Below are 22,118 nucleotides of genomic sequence, written 5' to 3' on the forward strand. Positions count from 1 at the left end.
TGAGCTACAATACGAGCTTCACACTGTAATAGAAGTTGAGGCAATATTTAGTTTTGTTTCTTTTACATAATTTCTTGCAGTGTATCCCAAGGAAATGCTGCCTAGGAAAGATTAAAGGGAAAGCAACCTACAAACTACTTAATGCTTTCTGATATCCACATAATGCTGGCTGATGTCCACCGGCCAGAAGGGCAATAATGACATATTAAGGTTGACATTGTGAGTTTAATGCAATCATGTATTTAAGGGTTTACTACTTTGTTCTAGGATCCTTAGCAAAATACAGCTGAAAGAACCGATTTGGGCATTTTGGGTGACAGGTGTAATTTTGCATTAATAACTTCAGGGGAAAGTTCTTTTCTCTGTAGAGATAGATAATCTACAATGGCCATCAATTTCTTTCCTTAGTATCAGTAATGTGAAGCATGTATTTGGCATTGCTTTGTGAGAAACCCTTTGATATCTTTGTTAAACATTGTACTTTACTACAGCTTTATCTCTAGCAACAAATCTGGTGTGTTTTGTACAGACAGAATAAACGATAAAAACAACTTATTTTATTGAAAGAGACCATTCAAGGCGGAAAAGAGAATGTTTGTTACAGGAAAGGTGGTTTATCAGATCAGATACCCGGTGAATTCCAGGCACAGGGCTGCACTCCTCGCCCGGGCGGGATTCCCGCGGGAGGCACCGCCCGCCCCTCATGGCGGAGACACCGGGAGAGCCGCGCTCCCTGCCCGGGCTCCGGCCCGCCCCCGCTGCACTTCCAACATCGATCCCGCTTCTCTCGCCTACTCCTCCAGCCCCGCTTCTCTTCCAGCAGCCGCACCCCGAGCGTTTTCCCCCTCCCCGGCCGCCCCCTTTCGGAGGGCCTGGCCTTGGCCGGGCCCAGCACCTCCGGGGTCCCCCTCAGCCAGCCGGGGCGCTGGGGTAGGGAGAGCTGTGCCGGGGCTGCCCCCGCCCAGGGCTGCCATGGCCGCGCTGGGGACAGGGAGAGCTGTGCTAGGGACAGGAAGAGCTGTGCCGGGGCTGCCCCCGCCCAGGACCGCCATGGCAGCGCTGTTCGGCCTCGGCAGAGGGAGCTGCAGACCGCCGAGCCGCGGAGGCGGCGCCGGGGCCCCTTGGGCCCGGTGTTCTCTCTCTGGGCAGCAGGGGCGGCTCGGCTTTCCCTCGTCCTGCCGGGGCCTGCCGGCAGAGCCGGGCTCAAACCCCAGGGTGTGAAATGTGTCAGTGCGGCTGCCATTTATCCCGCTGAGGGAAAGGGCTGCTCGCAGTGCCGGAGGTGCCCGACGCCCGCTCCGCCTGGAGCAACCAGGCAGCTCTGCAGCTGCACCCTACCATCTGTAATTGGTATAATTTGATTTGACAGTAATTCCATCGTTGTTGCGGTTATTTAGAAGAGGTGCCCTGTTACTCGTTCGGTTTCTGCCTGTTGTTTTCCTGCCTTTTCCAGTCGTGGTTCCATGATTTCCTGTGCAGTTCTTGGGGCCCGCCGTGTCGCGGCTCCTGGGGTGTTAGTCGCTCCTTTGTGCCGTGCACCCCGAGGTTTGGGGTCTGTAGAGAAACTGCTCGTCCTTGCCTGGTAAAACCACTATAGTCTTACCTGAAATCTCTTATTTCATTGTAATAGTACAATGAAAGGTGCTTTCGGCTTCCCATTAATTTAGTTTTGTACCCTTTTCCCTCCATGTTTTTCCTCTTAAAAACGACTTGCTGTGTTTGCCTTCAGATGCTTGTTTAGTTCAAGGAAAGCAGGCAAGTACAACAACATTGTGTCAGTTTATAGGAGCTAGATACCAAAACCAATTCAGCACAATGAAGTACAGTACTTTAAATGCCAAAATGGTTTCTTTTAAAATCCCTTCTCCTTGGGGCTGAGTCTGAAACCTGTAACAAATCCCACTTGTGCTTCTTGAATGGGCTGCAGGAAAAGCTGGATATATCAACATGACTTCCAGAACGGTATTTTAAAGATGCTTTGAAATTACTTCCAGAACAGTGTTTGCAGAACAGTGCTCCACAAGATAGATCTAACCAGTAGGAAATTGTGAGTGGAAGGATTCATCATCCATCATGTCTCTTTTAGAGTTCAAGTGTTTAATTAGGAAACATTTGGGATATTGTCTGGAGCTCTTTACTGAGCAGAAAGGCCTACAAAAAGAAGAGAGCTTTTATTTCTTCTTTAATGCATCCTCATTGTAGGAGCTGAGATGAAGGTATCATCTTGGTATACAGCACCTTGTCAGAGAAACTGTGCAGCAAGTGAGAGACTGTTTTCTTTGCAACTTCACAACTTTCAAAGTCACATCTCTCTCTGCTCTCAGAAATACTCTAAGCCTGCAGTTTACAGGGAGAGAGGCACAGTACTTGTTACCTGTGTCATCATCCAGAAAATAATACATGAGAAAAGAAAATTTGGCACCCACATGAAATACTTCAGTTGCCTGAGTGCCCAAAATTCTGAGAACACGTAGTTATTTTACCAGTTAATAGCAGTCCCTGGAGTAATGCTCAAAACTCAGTGCTGCCTTCTCTCAGGTGCATATTTTAAGTCCTCAGGTGCTCTATAAAAGCAGACCATTGCCATTAATAAGAAACAGCTGAGTGAAAGCTGTGGGTTAGTAATTTGGGATCTTGATACCTTATGCCTAGAGCCCAACTAGGTGGTTTTGTTTTCCTCTTAAAAAAAAAATCAAAGAAATAATGATCTGCTCCTCTTTTTCGAGGTTTCCTGTAAATAGGGATATTTCTGCATATTCATCTGAATGGTGAGATGATTTTTGTTTTTTTCAATGGTACAAATGGCTGCTTTGGTAATAATAAGGTCATTAAAAAAATAATGTTTTAAGGTCTAAATCATGCCAGTGTGTGAGCACAGTGAAAATTTCAGGATGGAGATTTTAAAACTAATGGAAAAATTATGTAAGCACACACATGTGCCAGATATGGAGATAAAAGTTACAGAAAGAACTTCTAAAGTTGGATTTGCATATATTAACTTTGTAATTGTATGCACAACAGGCAATTACACAAGAGTTAATAAAATAATAGTAATAATGATTTGTACTAGGTAATTGAAATTTATGAAGCAGTTTTGGTGTCTCTAATAAAGCTGTGATGTCTTCAAGTAGAGCTAATGAGTATGATGGAAGTGACTAGCATGAATAAACTTAATTAATGTTGCAACTGCCAAACAAAGATAGTAAAATATTTTTGAAGGTGTCTGAATATTAGTATCCTGATTATATAAATGGAAAACTGAGGTAGGAATGCAAGTCACACTTTTATTTGCTTTGCAGCTTAAGTCAGAAATGGGATACTACAGTCTTTCTTCTAAACACCCTTTTCTCCTGCTCAGCAAATCCTTGGCTGCTCTCAACAAAAACCATCTAAAGTGCTGGTGTGCTTCAGCAGAGCATCCATGCCTGGGGCATGTTCCCCAAACCAGTGTTGTGTTCAGCTACTTGATTTCTTTTCTCATCTTTGCACCACTCTAACTGTACTTGTTTGTTACTCTTGAGTTTGAGTGTGTATCCATTATTCTGAAGGAATAGCCTGGTGGCTTTGGGATTAGTTGCTATGCCTTTGAAGAGCAAAAGAAAGAAAATCTCTGAATGTGAAAATGTTTTTGTTTGGGCACGGCTTACTTTTAAAAATGCTGGTTTGTGCTTAGGGTTTACATTAAAGTTACTTTCTTTATGTTCTGTGCCCTGGGATATATTTAGTTAGCACTTGATAGCCAGAGCTTTTTCACACCAAAAATATTCTCTGCGGGTTGCAAGTCAGGTAAATACCATCCAAATAGAATGGTCCTTACTTTATGTGTTTTGTGGGGACTTCACCTGGACAGAAGACCTTTATGCTGGGAAGGGTTTGTTTTTCTTTATGTTCTTGCTTCACTGCAATGTCCATCTGCTAAGAAAGTACATTTACTGTAGGGTAGGACGAGACAGCAGAGAATGGATTCTTTCAGCTCTCTCACTGATTGTGTTACTTTTTCTTGCTGCATAAAGTTACTGGATTGCAGTGGTGTGGATTATTGGTGGCTTGGGGGGATGCAACTGGGAGGAAGAGGGGCAAGCTCCAGAAATGAGGTAGTGGAAGAAGTGCCAAGTGAGTCAAATTGTTGTTGAGATGAGGTGTTGTAGTTGGAGGCTCTGCTGTCAGCAGTAAGGACTGCTGGGGGCACAAAGGTCATGAGTCAAGGTAATGTGTATTGGGAGAATAATGTATCAGTATTTTGAGAACTAGATAGATGGAATTAGGTTCTCTATTTCCCTCCTCTCCCATTCCTTCCTTGCCTCCAGCTGAGCTCCTAATGGAAATACTGGGGGGAGGGGAAATGGGAAGCAGCAGAAGGATGTTTATTGCTGCTTGGTAGGAATGTAAATTAAGTGCTTAATGATGTGCATTGAATAAATGCATTTTGGTTTTTTTGTCTCACTTCTTAGCACAGATTGCTACTCACAGCCTGCCTCTGCCCTTCACTCACACATAAGCATGTGCAAATTTGACCTTTTCCTAGGAAAGTACCACCAAACTGAGTCTTATTTTTGAGCATCTCCCCCTTCTAAAGGAACCAGAAGTTTCTCCAGTCAGGTGTGATGTGGCATGTTGGTGTTCCACCAACACTTGTCATGTTTATGACTACAATGCAGTGTGGGAATGATGGGTCTGGTTGCCAAAGCTCTGGGAACCATTCTTCTTTTTGGAAGTAAGAATGTGGGATTTTGGAAAATCTGTGAGTGCGAATGGAATGGTGGTGGTACTTCTCCACAGCCTTTTTTGGGGGGGAATTCTGAAATGTCTCTGGGTGTGGGGCTGACTGATGTTCATCACCTCCAAATGGGCTCCTCACACAGGGAGAGACAGTCTGCAGTAAAGGTGCCAGAGAGCTTCACCAGTGCAGCTTTTTCTTAAACTGCACTTCTGGGTGGAGTTTGAGCTGGTATGGAGTGGGAGTGTTCCACATTCTCCTCAAGCAAGAGGAAGTAAGAGGAGGGGTTCAATGTTATTTATTACTGGGCATGCTGAATTTGGCAAATGACAGAAAAAGGAAGCAAAGGGGTGATGGCCTCAGGTGAGATCAGCTCAGTCTCTCGTGCTGACAAGCTAAGAGAATGATTGGACTGACACAGGCAGTAAAAATGAGTGATGGTACATGTCATGCCAATTGACCGTGGAATTTAACCTAGGACATTGCCCATTTAACCTAGGAATGAGGAAGAGTGGTTCAGCTCTTTCTGAAAACCAAAGGAACCATCAATGAACTTTCCATAAATATAGATTGGCACTCTGCATTGTACATGGACATAATGCCTGCTTCAGCTGCTTTAGGTCTGGCACAGAAGGTGCTGTGACCCAGTCCCAGAGTGCAGTCTTGTGTGACACACAGCATTTTACAGCTCAGCTTTCTGATAGTAGCAGGTTCACTCCTATTGTGTAGGATTCTGTTCTTCTCTTGCTAAATAATCCAGTTTGTTCCCACCCTAACTTCACTGGCCACACTCGAGACATCCTTGCTGATGTGTACAGGAAACTGGGGCAGGATCTTAAGACTGGGAGCTGTCTGCTGAAAGCTGCTTTGCTCCATTTGGTACAAAAAATTACAAAATACAGTACAAAGCCTTGTCTGTGGCCTGCAATGTCTGTCTTCAAGAAATAATAAGGAAGATGAGTGACTGCTTTGAGGCAAAGCTGCAAAAACATTTTGCTTGATTTTTGGTCGGTTGGCATTGGTAGATGTTGTTTTTAAAATATTTCCCTCCACTTTCTTGTTCTATCTTTCCACTCTTGTTTTGCCCTTGTGCACAGGCTGACCCTGAGAAGTAGGGATTATCTGCTAGGGTGGTAAATCCAGCTCCTTCCCAAGGCACGGTCATAGTTCTCACTGTCTCTCTGAGGATCACTCAAGCAGGAAGGTGTGAAGAGAAGTACTGGTGAGAAGGTGTGAACAGAGGAAAGACTTGCAGTAACATAGATGCTTTGGAACAAATAGTTATGATCTTCTCTGGCTTGGTTCATTTCTTCCTGAACACCCAGACCCCTGAACTGTGTATTCTCTGGACAGCGTGTCACTTAATTATTTTTCACTGGATGGAAAAAACTATAATTCCAGTAAATTAAAAATAGAGCTGCAAATGGGCTTGGTTTGATCTCTGTGGTGTCTGAGGCAGAGGAACAAGATTAATTCCCGCAATTAGATGTTAATTGATGTCTGAGCATGTCTATTCCTAGAAACAGCAAGACCACGTACAGCATAACCAGCACCATTAAAGCAGCATCGCCTTCCCCCTGTGCTCAGCAAGCCCCAGCCGGGAGGGGGGAGCTCACATCTAAATGGAGCAGTGGGGGATGCTGTGAAATGAGCAGGAACTTGGGAGGGGGGAGAGGGAGTGCAGCCGCCTCCAGTGATTGGGAACCGCTGGTTAAATGCACAGGGTATTGCAGGAGAACCCTGGCTTTGTTTGCTAAGCCTACATGTGCTTTATTTTCATTTCTTTGCTGGTCAAGTCTGATTGAGATTCACATCATAAGCAACTACAAAGGTTTATTACAAAGTGATGAAATATGTAATAAAGAAAAGGAAAAAAAACCCAGAAATTTTCTTTGGCCTTTGGAAAACCATATACTAACAATTTTGATGAAATGGAATAAGAGGTCATTGAATCTGGTCTTTTACCTACTGTGTGTAACAGTTTCAGCTACATCCATTTCAATAATGAAATTCTGTTCCTGTGCTGCCTGTGCCTTATATATAAAGCACCATGCACTGTATATATTTCATTTTGTTTCCATTTTACAATACAGTAAAGATCTTTTTCAACTAGAATAGATGCTAGCCTTGGATACTGAAGTGCTGAATAGAATAATAAATCCTGTGCATCACTAGTTTGACTTTCATCTAAGAGTCTGAAAAAGCTTTATAAACATCAAGTAATCTTTCCAGCATGCCCATTACAACTGCAGAATATTACCACTGCTCTGCAGCTATTATTATTATTTTGTATCATTGCATCTAAGGGCCCCAATCAGACTCAACACTGTACTCTGTATGTAATGAAAAGTTAAGCCCTGTCCCAAAAACCTTTGAACAATTGTTAAAAAATAGAGGGAGAGGGGCCAGAGTAATGCAGAATAACAGTAGAAGGGGGGAATGAAAATTGCAGCTTGGGGAGAGACCAGTGTTGGAACAGCATGATCCATCCAACCATTGTCATATATCTTGTGGGCAATGCACTGAAGATGAGACCTGAAGAATTTTCTCAGTGACACTGTAGATTTTACTGTGTGACTACTTTTGTGTTTAAAGGGCAGCACAGGCTCTTTGTGTTTAAAGAGCCTGAGGCACACTTGACTTGATGAGCAATTAAGTTTGCCTCAACATTAGGACAAAAATCTGCAGAGTGGAGGTAACTGAACTGTGAAGGAGTAAAGGCTGTTGCCTTATGTGAGGCAGTAATGTAAATGGAGGCAGTAGGCTGAGAGAAAGAGGGAAATAGTGGCCAGCCCCTTGCTCTAACAGAGGTGACAAATGGAATGTGGGTAGACCTCACTATGACAAGGTCCCAACACCTTGTGGTAAACTCAGCTTTCTATTTCTGCTTCCAGACGTGCTTACTGAGGAGTTTGCAGCAGCAATAGGAAAGCGCAGCATGTACAGAATATGTGTAGCAAAATATGTAGAATATTGTATTGTACAGCCTGGTCACCTGCGGCCGAACCAATTAAACCACAGCAGGTGTGGAGCGAGCGCTTCTGTTGATTTTACACCTACAGAAGCAATTTTAGGAAGTAGGGTCTGGCATATTGTGGCTGTGCAGTGCTTCTGTGCCACTGAGGATTACCCTTGCATTCTTTGTGTAGTCTATCAAGCAGGGCTTTCACTAGTGTTTTGGGGGAAAGAAGAACTTCCTTTTGGGATTTCCTCCTATCCCACTGCCAGTTAACACCTGGGCTGCAGGGACAGTGCTTGGCTCAGCTGCCCATGTAGGGGGTGCTCTAAGTGGGGTTGAAGTGCTACTAAACCATCTATGGCATGATTTCTTTATTGCTAAGGTGATAAAAATATGCTGAATATCTCTCAGTTTACAGCTCCTCTACTGCAGCAAAATTGCAGATCTAACAGGGGTTTTGTACTTTCCATCATGGGTCTCTCAAGATGCAGAGTCTGATGAGCATCTACAGAAGAGCTGCTAATTTTACCCTGAGATGTGTTCTCCCACTGAGATGCTCATGCCCAGTTCTTCCCAAGGGCAGAGATCACAACTCTGACTGCTGCCAGCTTTTGAGTACAAAAAACACCCAGGAGAGGAGAGTGTTTGTGATTGCTGTGTGCAGCTGCTGTTGGACTGGACCTCTCCTGTTTAGGTTCACCCTGTGAGCCCACCTCTGTTTTTCTCATTTGTTTTCTGATCACCTGGCTGTTCATGGGAAAGCTGAAGCAGAATTCGCTTCACTGACCAAATCTAGACAGTGGTCTGCTCTTTTGAGTAATTGTCTCTACTGTCTGTCTCCTTTAGCAGAGCAGACAGGTCCAGGTCATCCCTGATGTAAGAGTACAGATGTGAAGAAAGCTGTAGCATTGAAAGGACAAGTGTCAGTAGAATTTGGGTCAACAACAAACCAAGAGAACCCTCAGAGCCCTCACACTGCTTCTGCCAACCAGACTGAGGGATCCCAGGTGCTTCTTAGGCACACACTGCTGCTCCCTTCTCCATGTCACCCGGGACTCCCACAGGCTTCCTTCATGCCACAGCTGCAGCTCACGCTTCCACAGTGCCAGGGACAGGTTTATTAGCCCAGGTTTATTAGCCTGGGCCCCTTTGCCATCCCACACCATTCCTGCCAGCAAACCTTGCTGCTGACTTCTGCCTCAGTGCCTGCAGCTGGTCAGGTAGGCGCAGCATGAACCTGCTGAAATCTTTTTACAGATGTTTGTACTGTTCCTCTGTATTGTCAGTGGGCTGGGGTGGCTGCTGTGTTGAAGGATTGGGGTTCCTGAAGCCTGGGCACTGAATCTCTGTTGTGTAAAATGTGTGTGCTTGAGAAACTCCTCTTGTGAAGCCTGTGCTCCTTGCATTCTGCCATGTTATCCCTGTATTTAATCTAGAATCCCAAAGGCTTTGTGGTCTAGGGAGGTGTCTTCTAACCCAAGGATAATGGACCATGATATAAACATGAGGCTGTGCCCTGAATGTTTCAAGTCAAGCTGGCTTTGAAATACTGGCTGTTGAATCCTTCTCTTCTTGACAGTGACCTTCCAGAAAGTTATTTGATCTGTCTGGGACTTGCACAGGTGAAGGAAAAGAGGGATGACACTTTGGGTGGCTGCCATTTAACATTATCAAATGTTGTATTCTTTTTGAGTGTCCTGTTTTCCCATTCTAGTACACATCTCCTTGTGGGGCTACAATATCTATGTCCCATTCTGATGCAGTGGGATTTCACAGCCATTTTAGTGCCAGACTGTTGACATGGGCAGTGCAATGGAGATTTAGGGAGGTCTCACAGCTGGTCTCTTTGAAGATGTCACTGGAATTGAGGCTCCAGCTCAAAGGCAATCAGTCAAGCTGGGAAAAGACACTGACTGCATAGAGCAGAGTAGCATTTTCATTGGCATGCTGGCTGTCTGCCACAGGCTGTGACTCTGCTAAATTTTGTGAGATAATGGAGGTTCAAATCTGGTCAGTTCTTAGGTGGGAGAATGCAGAGGGAAAAGTTTGTGCTGCAAGGAGTGTAGTTCTTTGATGGAGGAGCTGGCATTCCTCTCTCTTCAGGGGCAGACAGCGCTTTGCTGTGATAACAGGGGATGTTGTCCTTGTGGAAGTGCCATCATTCATGCACTACATGAAAATTGCATCTGGTTTATGCTGCACTTAAAAACTTACCAAGGCAGGGGGAATCTTACTCTGCATGGCCTGTTCAAATTTCCATGTAAACAGCTTCAGTGCTGCCTCCCTAAATCTCCATTCCTATGATAACAAATGTTTGAGGTACTGTGTGTGAAGGCCTGTGTTTGCAAGAGGAGGAAAATGCATGTGAAGAATTACTGAAGTGCTGGTGATAGATGGTGCCTTAGTACAAGATGTTAAGCTAGGCCATGCGGAAGTGGTTTTACTTTGCATTTGCAATGGGTTAAGGGCACACCATGGCCTTGGCTGTTGCTGCTCCATGGACAAGCTCTGATCCACTGTACACCACAGTAACTCAATCACTTGCAGCTCCATTCAGGATGGAGACAGCAATCTCATTTGAAAATGATTGGGTTGTTTCATGCCAAAGAAAGATGCAGTGTTACCAGCGTGCTCAGAGGGATAGTGATGAGTCTCTCTTTAATCCACACATTTCATGATTTTCCTGTGTGAAAAGGATTAGGCTTTGTTTACCTGTGTGCAGGCAACTCGGCAGGAGAAGAGTATTTTTCATATTAGAGGTTTTATTTTTTGAAAGGACAAATTGTTTGTGATTGGGGCTCTTTGCAATTGAGGTTACATCTAGCAGTAAAATTTCAGTAGTAGAGTGAATGTTTGGATTTTTCTAGTGTAAAGAATAATGAGATGTTCTGATGCCTTATATCATCTGCAAAGGGCAGATCTCTGATGCTTGTGGCATTCTAAATGCCACGTGAAGCAATTCACTGCTCTGATCAGGAATCGTTTGGCACCAAGGCTTTGCGTGGGATTTCTAATTCATCTTTGTTGCTTTTAGACTTTGGCTTGACTGCAGAAACTCCTAGAAAATACTTCTGATGATATATTAGCATTTTTGCTGCCTTTTAAAATCTAAGATGAAAAAGAATGTAATGAGCCACCTAATCTGTGCAGTACTTGCTCTCCCTTTCTTACATATAAGAGGAAGTGCTCTTTTTTCCTTTTGCCACTAATTGACTTGATCTTCCCTTTATGCTGCTGAAGTTAAGATGCTGCTATGCTCTTGCATCAAGGAGGAAAAATGGCATGTACAAGGTAGGTCAGCTCAGCTACCACTGAGAAATAGGTACTAATTGCACATTTTCACCTGCATCTTAAACGACAGAATTGCTTGAGGGACAGAGGGCGGGGCCCAAGATTAACCATTGTAACCAAACTTGCTTTTGAATGAAAAACCTTCTGGCTAATTTTTTTTTGCCTGCTGGGTGCCTGTTTTACAAAACCATTAAATGATTCCAGATGAGAGAGGAGAGCCTAGCCAACATATGCATCTCAGCTGTCTTCTTTGGATGATGAGGAAAGAAAGATAAAGGGGTGCTGCATTGCTGTAATTAATGAAAGAAGAAAAATTTCTTTTTGCTATTCAAAAAAGCACTTTGGTTCAGCATCTGACATTGACTGACTTGCACAGTTTGACTCGACTTCTGGAATTCTGATCTCAGTGGAAAGGTATTGGAGAAGACAGAAATGGAACAAATTAGGACCAAAGCCTTCTCCATGTTAACTAATTGAATATGTCTGTAACCACTGAACAACCCCACAACTGCTGCTGAATCTATTGCATGTAACAGCTATGGAAATTCTCAAAGCATGTAGATAATAAAACATGTTGGCAGCTGAGAAAGGAAGCTGTAAAAAGGGAGAGCATTTAAAAAACTTTTGGATTACAAGTTCCCACGCCTCATTTAAAAACAAACAAACATGAGAATAGAGCTGTTATGCAAACCACATCCCTCTGATTCCTGCACAGTGTCGTCAACACGTGCCCTTTCCATTCCACCGTAAAGAGCAGCCATTCAGAATGAGCTGAGCACTGCACAGGTTTTCAGGCCATCTGTCAAACAGTGCTCACCCACCCATCACTGGAGACCTGGAGTTACCTCTGTGCTCATCCAGACCTGCTGTTATCTCAGTTTCTCTATTACTGTCATTTGTTGACATCAAGATATGGAGGTTATGGAAGATATTATTTGTGTGACTAAAACAAATGCTACCTTATTGGCAGCTGCCTTCTGTCTGGATTTTTCTTTGTAAAAGAAAGAATATTGACTTCATAGCTCTTCATGGTGTCTTTTTAAGTTGCCCACAAAATGTGACAACAAAAATCCAGGTTTAATATTCTGAATTAAATTTAGCAAGCTCATTTTCCCCAGCTTTCCTGTTTATTCAAAATGACTTTTTAGTTATTCTTGGCTGCAGGAAATTCATTATCTAGGGTGTACAGTAATGGAGGCCGGGCACATCAGCTGATGTGCACAGTTCTTGTGCACAGTTCTTGTTTTTTGATTTGTTTAGCAGATGAGGCTGGTACCATGTGCAAAGGGTGCATCTGCTTAATTAGTTCCCTTTGTTTCTCATGAGGTGTGTTGTAGGGGAGTAGCAGTGAGGAAGAGCTCCCTGTGTGTCTTGCACCTGCTACATAAGGGTGAAATACTGTTGGAAGTATTTGTACTTTCTCTTGGGGATGGCTTCTTGAATTCTTCTCAGGTAGAAAATCTTCAGCAGAAAAGATCAGCAATGTGGGTAGGGAAACCCTAACAGAGAGACAGAGTGCCTCTCATTTTCCATAAGAACAGGGTGATGTGAAAGGGAAAATGTGCTTTGAAACTCTTTTATTGACTGCCTTACCAAGCAAATCTCAGTTTTTTATCTGTTTGAAGAAAGGGCTTATTTTAGAGCCCAATAAACTAGAACATCATCTGGTTTAGAGATTGAGAGCTTCTTGGTGTACTTTGACGTGCTTATCTGAAAGAAAAGGTGGGGAGTTGTTCCACATGAATACTCAAGCTGTTTCAGGGTTCTGTCACAGCCTATTTTTCTTCTCTCCTTTTCCTTTAATTGGACAAATGGAAAATAATGAAGAAGGTACATAGAACAGGCTACCTGGATCAATAAAAATGTCAGTTTGGCCGCATCAGTGTAATAGGCAGGGCTAATGTAATTTGGCTAAATAAATGAGTATGTTTTGTGCAGCATTGTGGTTGTCTAGAGTGCTTTAAAAGCAAAGATAACAACAGAGCTCAGCAGCTGGCAATCAGTGTGGCCTGGTGATCTTAGAGCAGAAGAGACTTAGCCCAGTTTTCAGCAGGAAAGGATCTTTATTCCAAAGCACTGGCTCTGCTGGGGCCAGAGGAGGGCTGTGAGGCTCAGCAGGGAAAGGCTGGGCATTGTTTACCTGATAAATGGCAATTCTGCCAAATATGAGATACAACCCAAGGCTTTGCTGAAGTCTGGTCAGTGTTGCTGCTGTCTTTATGGCATTGTGGCAGTAATGTGTTGATACTCAGGTGCTGAGCAGTGTATGGACATTAAATCTGCAGTCAGGAGATCTCAGCACTGAATGTGCCCGAGACCCACAGATTAAATTGGTGGCAGGAATTCAACCAGACTTGATGTGGACAAGTACAGCCTAACTCAGCTGGCCAGGTTGGCAAGGCAGCTTGAGCAGTGCCTTTGCAAGGCAAGCACTGCACACTGAGCGATGCCCCAGGGAAGTTCAGAGCTGCTTTTGCATCTGTGTGGAGTGGAGGGATGGTCAGTGCCACCACAGCTACCCAGCTGCTTGCTGTGCCCTCAGGGTGGCTGCCTCTCTCCTGGCATGAGACCCCCTTGTTGCTGTAAAGAAGGGTTTCTTCTTTTGCTCGCTGTGTCTCCCACAGCACTTGAGCAGAATTCCATATACTCTGCTGTTGTAACATGGCTGCATGATGTTGTGCATTTGATTTCAGCCCACAGAACTGCTATTAGCAGTACCCAACTAAAACTCTTTATGAAAGGTGACATCTTGGTGTTACTTGGTCCTTGCTGCCTAAAGAGATGGCAGCAAATGCATTTTCATGGCATTGATATTTGTTTGGGATTTTTAAAGTTCTATTACAGAAGTCTTGTGTAATTTCTGTGATGCTGCAGCATTTGCAGAGAGGTTTTCTTTAAATACCAGTGGAATTGGGAGGAATCTTAATGGTCAGGATAATAATCAGGAACTTCTGATTTAGCTAGGATCTAGTTTCATTCAACCCACATACCAGAAGTTTTCATAGTTATTCGGTCTCTGAATTCTCAGCTTTAGTTCTCAGCTGTGAAATGTGGCAGCTCAATACATTTTGTCCACTTATTAATAAACACAGATGTGAAATTGGAGTGCTACCAAAGACCTGAACTGTTGGAGAGGTAGCCATGTGAGATGGGGAGAATTCTACTTTCAAGGCTGCTAAAACAACTGAAAGAAAAGTCCTTTAAACTGTACCCTTGAGGTTCTGGGTCAACAATGTTCATGTTCTTCTTCAGGAGCCGCATACTGACTTTATTTGTATTTAGGGTCACACACTTATTTTGCTTTCTGCTACACACAGGTTATTCTGAAATGAATACTGACAGACAGCCTCTTAATAGCCTGTATGCAGCACTTTTTTGCAAGTATTTCTGTGCTTTACAAATTGGATTGCACACTTTGATCCCTTTCCCAAAGGGCAAATACCTCTGGGAGGATCCGACAGGTTTACAACATTGAAAGAGAAATCAAACACCCTGTTAGTGTGGGAAAGAGGAGAATGGTACTCCAGCTAACCTTAGGAAACCTGAATGGCTTGTAAGAAGTCAGTGTAATGTAGAGCCCGGTCACCCTGGCTAGTGACCTGTCCTTTCAGTAATCTTCCATATCTATTTGTTTTTCATTTCTTGTGAAAATGAAATACTGAGTCAAAGCATTAGTTCAGCATGGAGCCAGATATTTTATGTCACACCTTGACATTGTGGAATCACTGATGTAGGGCTCAGCTTGAGCCGAGAATGAAACTGTGGCAGATTTACTGTTCCTGTTCTTGAGGAACAGTCTTGTACCCAGACATCAGGTCACTGACTGAAACTTGCCTTCTGCAGGAAGCTCTGTGTCCAAAATGATAAAATGGGCACAGTCACCTCACTAAACAGAGGCTGGTTCTTGCCAGTTTTCAAAAACAGCTTAGCAACTTCCTTTGTTGTGCGTCAGGAGGACATTCCACCCAAGTTTTGCATCCCATGTCACCTCCACCAAACTTTCCAGTACCATCAAAGCCACTGCTGCAACTTTGGGCAGGAGCTGGTGGGATGTTGGAAGTAGGCTTGTGTGGAGCATGTGTGTCCCTTCACTGACCTTTGCTTGACAGGTTTCCAGGACCTGAAACAAGATTTGGAGAATGGGGAAGATTTCAAAATGGCCTTCAGCAGTCCAAAGTAGCACAGGGAGTTCTAGTCTTTTTTCTTCCTCTTTGAGGGCTTTTGGTCAAGCATTTGCCAGTGTTGATCTGCCACTCTCTGAGAAGAGAATGAGGCAATGAGAGTGGATGATATTGCAGAGGAGCTCTTAAGCCCTTTCTACTGCTGCAGGAGAGGCTCTGCAGAGCACAGGGAAGTCATGGCCAAGTGATGTGGGGGCAGAGCATGGAGCTCACACAGAGGTGCCTTGGCAGCACTGCACAGTTGCTGTACTGACAGGCTCTTACACATGGCTGCCCTGCTGTCCTGCCTACCAGAGTCAGTGCAGGAATGTCACAGTGACTTCCCTCCACACTAGCAGGGGGTTGTACCCTTTTCTCTGTGGAGAGGGTGGTGCACAGGTCTCAGCCTGGCCTGGCCAATCTGACCTCCTTGATGCTGCCTTTGACTTTGGAGTGACAAGGGACTTGTTTGACTGTCACACCAGAAATGGCATTTCTTTTACTGGTTTGGCATAGTTAGTGTGGGCAAGCACAGAAATGGAGCTTGATACTTTCATGCAAGTTGCTGTGGACTGTAACTCATTATCAGAGCTGGCTACCAGATTCAGATAAATTTGGGATAGCTGGATACTTAGGAGCACAGTATTGCTTCTCTCTCCTGGCCAAATTACATGAACTAGTTGCTGAACTGTGTGCAGGTGAAGAAGGTTGCGAAGTTTGTCATCTCCGAAGAAATAATGCCTGTGTGAGACTCCCCTGTGAGTGATGTAGGCCCATCACTACTCAAGGAATGTGACCAGGTTTCATATTCTCAACCAGGAAAGATCCTTTTTATTTTGGGGACAATTATGTGCAGTGTTTAAGTCTTAGTTGGCTTGGCACCTCACAAAACAAAGACATTTGTTACGCTTCTCCATAAGCCCTGTGTGCCAGCAGAGGAGTAAAACAAAGGATGGTTGGAGCAGCATTGTGTAAACCCGTTATCTGTTGCAAACCTTTGAAGTTCAGCCGCCTTGTGGACTGTGCAAAGCTGGTACTGTTTGTGTGGCTGTGCTGGCACGGGCAGGGCCCCAGCAGTCACAGATAATTCATACGGAACAGAAGCATGCCGTGAAGAATGTGCCCCTGGCTGGAGTCAGTGAATCACTGTATCACTGAGGCTTTTTTTAAACTGCAGATTGTTTACTTGGCAGCTCTCAATTAACATGCTGATGGAATCTGTGCACACAGTTTACACAGGCTCCTTGAGAAAATTTGCTACTTTAGATTTGCCTGTTTTTCTGATATTCAGGGGATCAAGCCCTTAGCCAAGGATAAAAACTAGACATTCTAAGACTTAATGCTTTCATTCTTCTCACACACTTGGAGCAGCAGTTATCTAGCAATGGAATTACACAGTATCCACAAACTGTAGTTCTCCGTTAAGCTCTCTCAAACAGAAAATTACACCAAGAAATCCATAAACAGTAAGAACAGCAAGGGTCAGACTGTCTTACTGTGAAGAATTATATAGTGTGGGAAGCCTATTGCCTTTTGGTTTTTTCTGCTGTTAATTTCTCAATCTCAGCTCACATGGAGCTTTCTGAGAAATCAGAAATGTAGTGTTGTGTTTGAAATGCATTGCAGTATTAGAATTCTATTTTGGCACACTTTACACTAAAATGTGTAATCCTTATAGTAGATATTTAACTCTGATACATTTTATCTGCAGACTGCTCTCAAAATGATTGATCCTCCTTGCCTTTACTCTAGAAAGATGCTGAATGTTGGCTGAGGGAAACTGATCTGTGTTGGTGTTAAGTGACTGAATCAGGGCTGGTGCGAAATAAAAGCATTAATCTTTGTGCCTTGCTGGATGTATGCAGACTACATAAAGCCTAACGTTTGTTTCAGTTCCCGTGGAGTGATTTAAATTCCATAGGCTTGTTGAAATTCCTTACCCACCTTTATGCTACCAGCCAAAAGCTGCTAAGAGAAAGCCACCCTGGAATGCACAATTCAGCTGCAGGTCAGCATTGTCTTGTTTAATGCATCACATCTCTTCATAAACAAATTTATTGTTCTGCAGAACAAACATGTTTAGAAAGAGGAGGTACAGTGTACAACTTGACTGCCTTCAGGGACTGGTGGATGCTGGTTCTGTGACTCCTGAGCTCTTTCAGGGCCTGGGGCACAGCACAGAGCACCCCTCCAGCTGCTGACCCAGGGGAGCACTGGCACAGGCTGTCAGCTGAGGCAGCAGAGTTGGCTTTGCCTTTATTCTCCACGTGGAGAACAGCAGAGGCAAGGAACTGCTTCTGATTCATGGTAAGAAGTCTTGACTCAGGTCTGCCTGATGTGTGGTTTCTACGTCAGTCAGATCTGCCTGTTTCAGTAGTTAACACTGCTCTTCATGAAGCTTGGTGTAAAGAAACCAAACTCACAGTATCAACCACATGCTAAAAATCTGAAAGCAATCACTGTGATTGATACATGTTTAGCATTACTTGGCAAATGAGTGATTGATAGCTTTATGTTTTATCCACAGAATAACAATACTGGGTTAACAAGAAGAAGAAAGGACTAAAGAAAAACAGAAAAATTTTTGTTCATGGTCTGGATGGGTATTTGGTATGTGCAGAGGTGCTATGAAACACTGCCTGCATATCTCCTGTGTATCTCCTAGGCTGCAGTATCAAGCTAGCCTAAGGTTCCTCAGAGGGAGAAATTCTACAGTTAAGAGCAAGGAAGAAAGGGGTTGAATTGCAAGTGGAACTCAGCCTTAATGTTACTTGCTACAGTGTATTAAAACAGCTCTAGGAGTTTCATATACTAAAGAGCAGCAATCATTTAACATTTGCAAATTATGTTTTCATTGCAGATGGCAATACAAGCCCCAGCACCTTTAGATATGGATCAGCTCTCCTGCTGTCTTCACACAGACTCTGTCTCTGAACATGACAATTCGATGTAAGAGTGGGCATCACAGTTGATGAGGGGGAATTTGCAAAAGGGATGACAGAGAAAAGTTTATGGAAATCACAGCAAATCAAGAAATGAAGGCCAGCAGGGGTGCTGAAACAGGCTGATAAATAGATATTTATTGGATAGTAAGTTTCAAATAGTACACATTTACCTGCTCCCAGTAACTTAGCAGGAATTGCTGCCTCAGGGGCAAAGGATCTCTGTTAAGGTGGCAGCTGGAATACAATCAGCACCACCTTGCTGATCCTGCACAGGTGCACACTCCTGTCATCCCTCAGAGCTCTGTGCCCCAGGACAGTGGGACACACACTGTGGAGAAAGATCAGAACTGCTGGCAGTCACTCAGACCTCCCACCTGCTCAAGGGAAGTGTTTGTAGTGGAATTGTAAATGAACATGAGGGTGGTTCCAGGATGAAGTCTATAGCAGGTGACAATAATTTAACTGCAGTTACTATTAAACAGGCAAATTGAGATATAGGGACAAGCTACTTTTCCCCCAGAACACAAACCAGACAAGGACTGATAATACACATGTGGATGTGCAGGAAGTGAAAGCTGGCTTCTTCCAGCAGCATCATTCTGCTACAGCCATTTGATGTCCCAGAAGATTCCTGTGTATGTAGGTCCATGTACAGGAAATACACGTAGAACTGTTATTTTTGACAAGACCTAAGACCAAACAGTCAGAAGGAGAAAACAAGGGGTATACACAATGACCTGAAAATAGGTGTATAGCTGTAGAATGTCTAACTAACTGCTGCTTATCTGGTCTAAAGAGATGTCAGGGTGGGTGTGTGTAACGCAGGGCAAAGTCTGCTTGCAGACAGGATAAAGGTCACACCTCTGCCTACTGTGCACATGGCAGACTACCCAAATGAGAAGGATTGATGCAAAACTCATACAGGAGGATCAGCTGAAACATTTCTAGGTAGCCATCCTTTTCACACTCTAGTGTGGACAAGAGTTGTGCTGGCCAACAGTGATTTAACTTTCATTTTAACCTACTGGAGCTCATCACCTTCCTCATGCTGCTGCTAAATGCAGCGTGTTAAAAAACTTCTCCAGAAACTGGTGTAGCTGAAACTTCCAGGAATCTAAAGCAAATGTAGTATAAACACTGCAGAAGAAGGAGGTGGGGGGGAAAAAGACAAATTATTGCTAGAATTAAGAATTAATTTAGCTTAGCCTTAGCTCACACTCTTCCCTCCCTCCTCTAAGACTCTTGCATTTATGTGCTCCTTTGAAAAGCAGAGAGATGAGACTGGGTAGTTCAGGAGTCAACAGTGAACCTTTCATTGAGCTGGCTTAAAGCAGCAGTGCTGATCATGCAGACCCCTTTCAAAGGAACATACAATGCTGTGCTTTTCTTAATTTTTTAAGATTTTATTAGGCTTAGCTTTTTGATTCAAAGAGATCCTAAACATCCTACAAAGATAACAACACCCCAAAATTTCCAAGTGTTCCTTCCAACAACCCTAAGGAGAGCTCTGGCTGGAGTTACATCTCTGATATCCACATAACTTCAGTACTTTGCCTTCAGACATATCAACTTTTTTTTTACAAATAACCTTTAGTTAGAATTTGGTTTTCCATCCTCCTTGAGCATGGTGGTAGAGGGAAGGAAAATGTCTTCTGCGACTCAGAAAAGAATAAAGGGGACTAAGCAACAAGGAAACAGTGGGTGTTACCTGTCCTTTTGTGAAGGGAGAACCACAGACAGGAGTAGGTCTCTATCATTTTATTCTCATTACTTACACAGTCACTGCACCGTGCTACAAGTTATTAACTCAGAGCATCCTACTGCATGTTACTGGCTTTGCACAAACCTAGCAGAAAGGAACATTCTGCTTATGGTTAAACCATTGCCATCAACACTTGCTGGTTGGCAAAGAACAAAACCCTGGTGTTGTTACAGGATGCAGCAATCATCATCATCTTTAAAAACTATATATAATTTCAGTAATCTCTTTCTAATGCTTCGATGCACGTACTGAATTTGAAATAATTTACAGTTAGTCTTATAAAGTTCTGCTTGTTTTTCTTCCAAAGAAAATAGCAGCATATTGTGAAACAGGAAGGTCCAGTAGCAAAATATGTAGTTATTACTAAATAATCCATCAAAAATGTTTTCCTATTATGATGGTGCTGTTTCATTTCTTTGCATATGTCTGTTGCAGAATTGACTCAGTACTACAGAAAACCATTTTGCTTTATGTTTGTGACTATACCTGTGTAAAGTTTGTCTAAGTGAAAAAAGGTGGTGCTGTTTGGCAAGTAACTACCTGCTTCTTTGCTATTCTATGATCCAATCTGACTTGAAGAGCAAGGTGGATGTGATCACTGAGCATTTGTCACTTTGCCATCCTCTGCCTCCTGTTTTCATGCCTTATTTTGTCCTTACTCAACTTCAGAGTGGAAGATGAAGCATGCAGAGTTCCTGGGAAGATGTTGGTGAACAGAATCATAGAACTCAGGTTCAAAAACCTCACAGTCAAAAATCCGGAACTGGTGACCTGTGTTTGCATTACGTCTCAGTTAACTGAAGAAAGAGGCTGCCACTGCAGTAAAATACAAGGAAGTCATCACTTCTGTAGACTAACACCTGTATTTTCATCTGCTTGAACTAACGTGCAGGGACTTGTAAGAACAATGAAGTGGATGGAGTTTTTTTCAGTGGGGAATACTGAAAAGCCAAAAAGAGGAACATTCAAGTGGAACTACTTTCAAATGCCCAGCTGCACATGCTGACTGCTTCAACAAAAAGGAAAAATTAATGAAGATGAAGAAGAGTCCCTCTCACTGATGTATATCAGGAACGTTATTTAAGAGTGGCTCTTTCCAGCAGCAGTGACATTTGTTCTCCCAAAACAGCTGCTGATAGTGAGAAATAAAGCCCATTATTGCACCAGGTTCTCCATGTAAAATGTGCACTGCAAATACTTTTGAGCAGTTTAATCTTATGCACTCTTTATTCACTGTGATCCTTTTGTAGTAAAGTATGTACAGACGCAGCCTTAACTAACCATAACCTTATGAACTAGTTATACTAAAACTACATCCTTACACAGCAGCTCTTGCCACCACAGCCTTTGTGTTGAACCAGATATATTATTTTTGTTTTTATGCAGAATTCAAATAATGTATTTGAGTATTGAGATAAACATCTGGTACCAGTAAATACAGTTAATTTTAAAAAGTGCAGTCTTAAATGTTTCCATTGGTTTTCTAGGCATAAAAGTTTCCAGGAGAATATGAATGTATTTCTAGCGTGAACTGGCTACAAGCTCATTGTTACATTAAGGGGTTACTTTGCTTAGACCTTCTCTTGGCTGTTCCTCTGGTGATGGACAGTATCAGCAACTACAATACAATAAGGAGAATGCTACAATTTGTCAGGGCACTTAACTGTCTACACATTGGCTGTGAGGACAGGTGCTGTCAGGTATTACACTGGTATACTTCTTGGAGTCCATTATAAAACCTGTATTTTTATGACACAGTTAATATCAGTTTTCCTCCCTGCTGAGTCTTTGTACTGAAATAATCATTGTAAGATAAAAAAAAGTCCTTTTATCCTCTAGAGATTTATATGTAAGATGTAGCATAATCACAGAAGGAACTGCTGATTACACAATGAAACGAACACCACAGTGAGTACAAAGCCAAATATAAAGAGGACATTGTATTCACTAGGCCAGGGGCTTGCAATTTGTCCAAGAGAAAAGTCATGCAAAATTTAACTTTTGAATGTATTTATCACCTGCCATTCAGTTAATAAAAGCAGCTAATATAACTTCTGAATTGCTGGAATTACACCAGGACTCTTTTCAGGGTGTTTCCTGTGCACCACTGAAGAGCAGTTCATGTCCCAGGCACCTCACGTTACAGATGTGCTGCTGCTCAGTCAAGGCACGGAGCGCTTGAAACAGAACAGGTACACAGCAACATTCCCAGGCAAGTCTTGCATTTCCTAGAAGCCCTGGCTCACACCTAGACACAGGTTTGAAACTGGATGAAAAGGCAGAG

Source organism: Zonotrichia albicollis, chromosome 3 (assembly GCF_047830755.1).
Source record: "Zonotrichia albicollis isolate bZonAlb1 chromosome 3, bZonAlb1.hap1, whole genome shotgun sequence".
Lineage (NCBI taxonomy): Eukaryota > Metazoa > Chordata > Aves > Passeriformes > Passerellidae > Zonotrichia > Zonotrichia albicollis.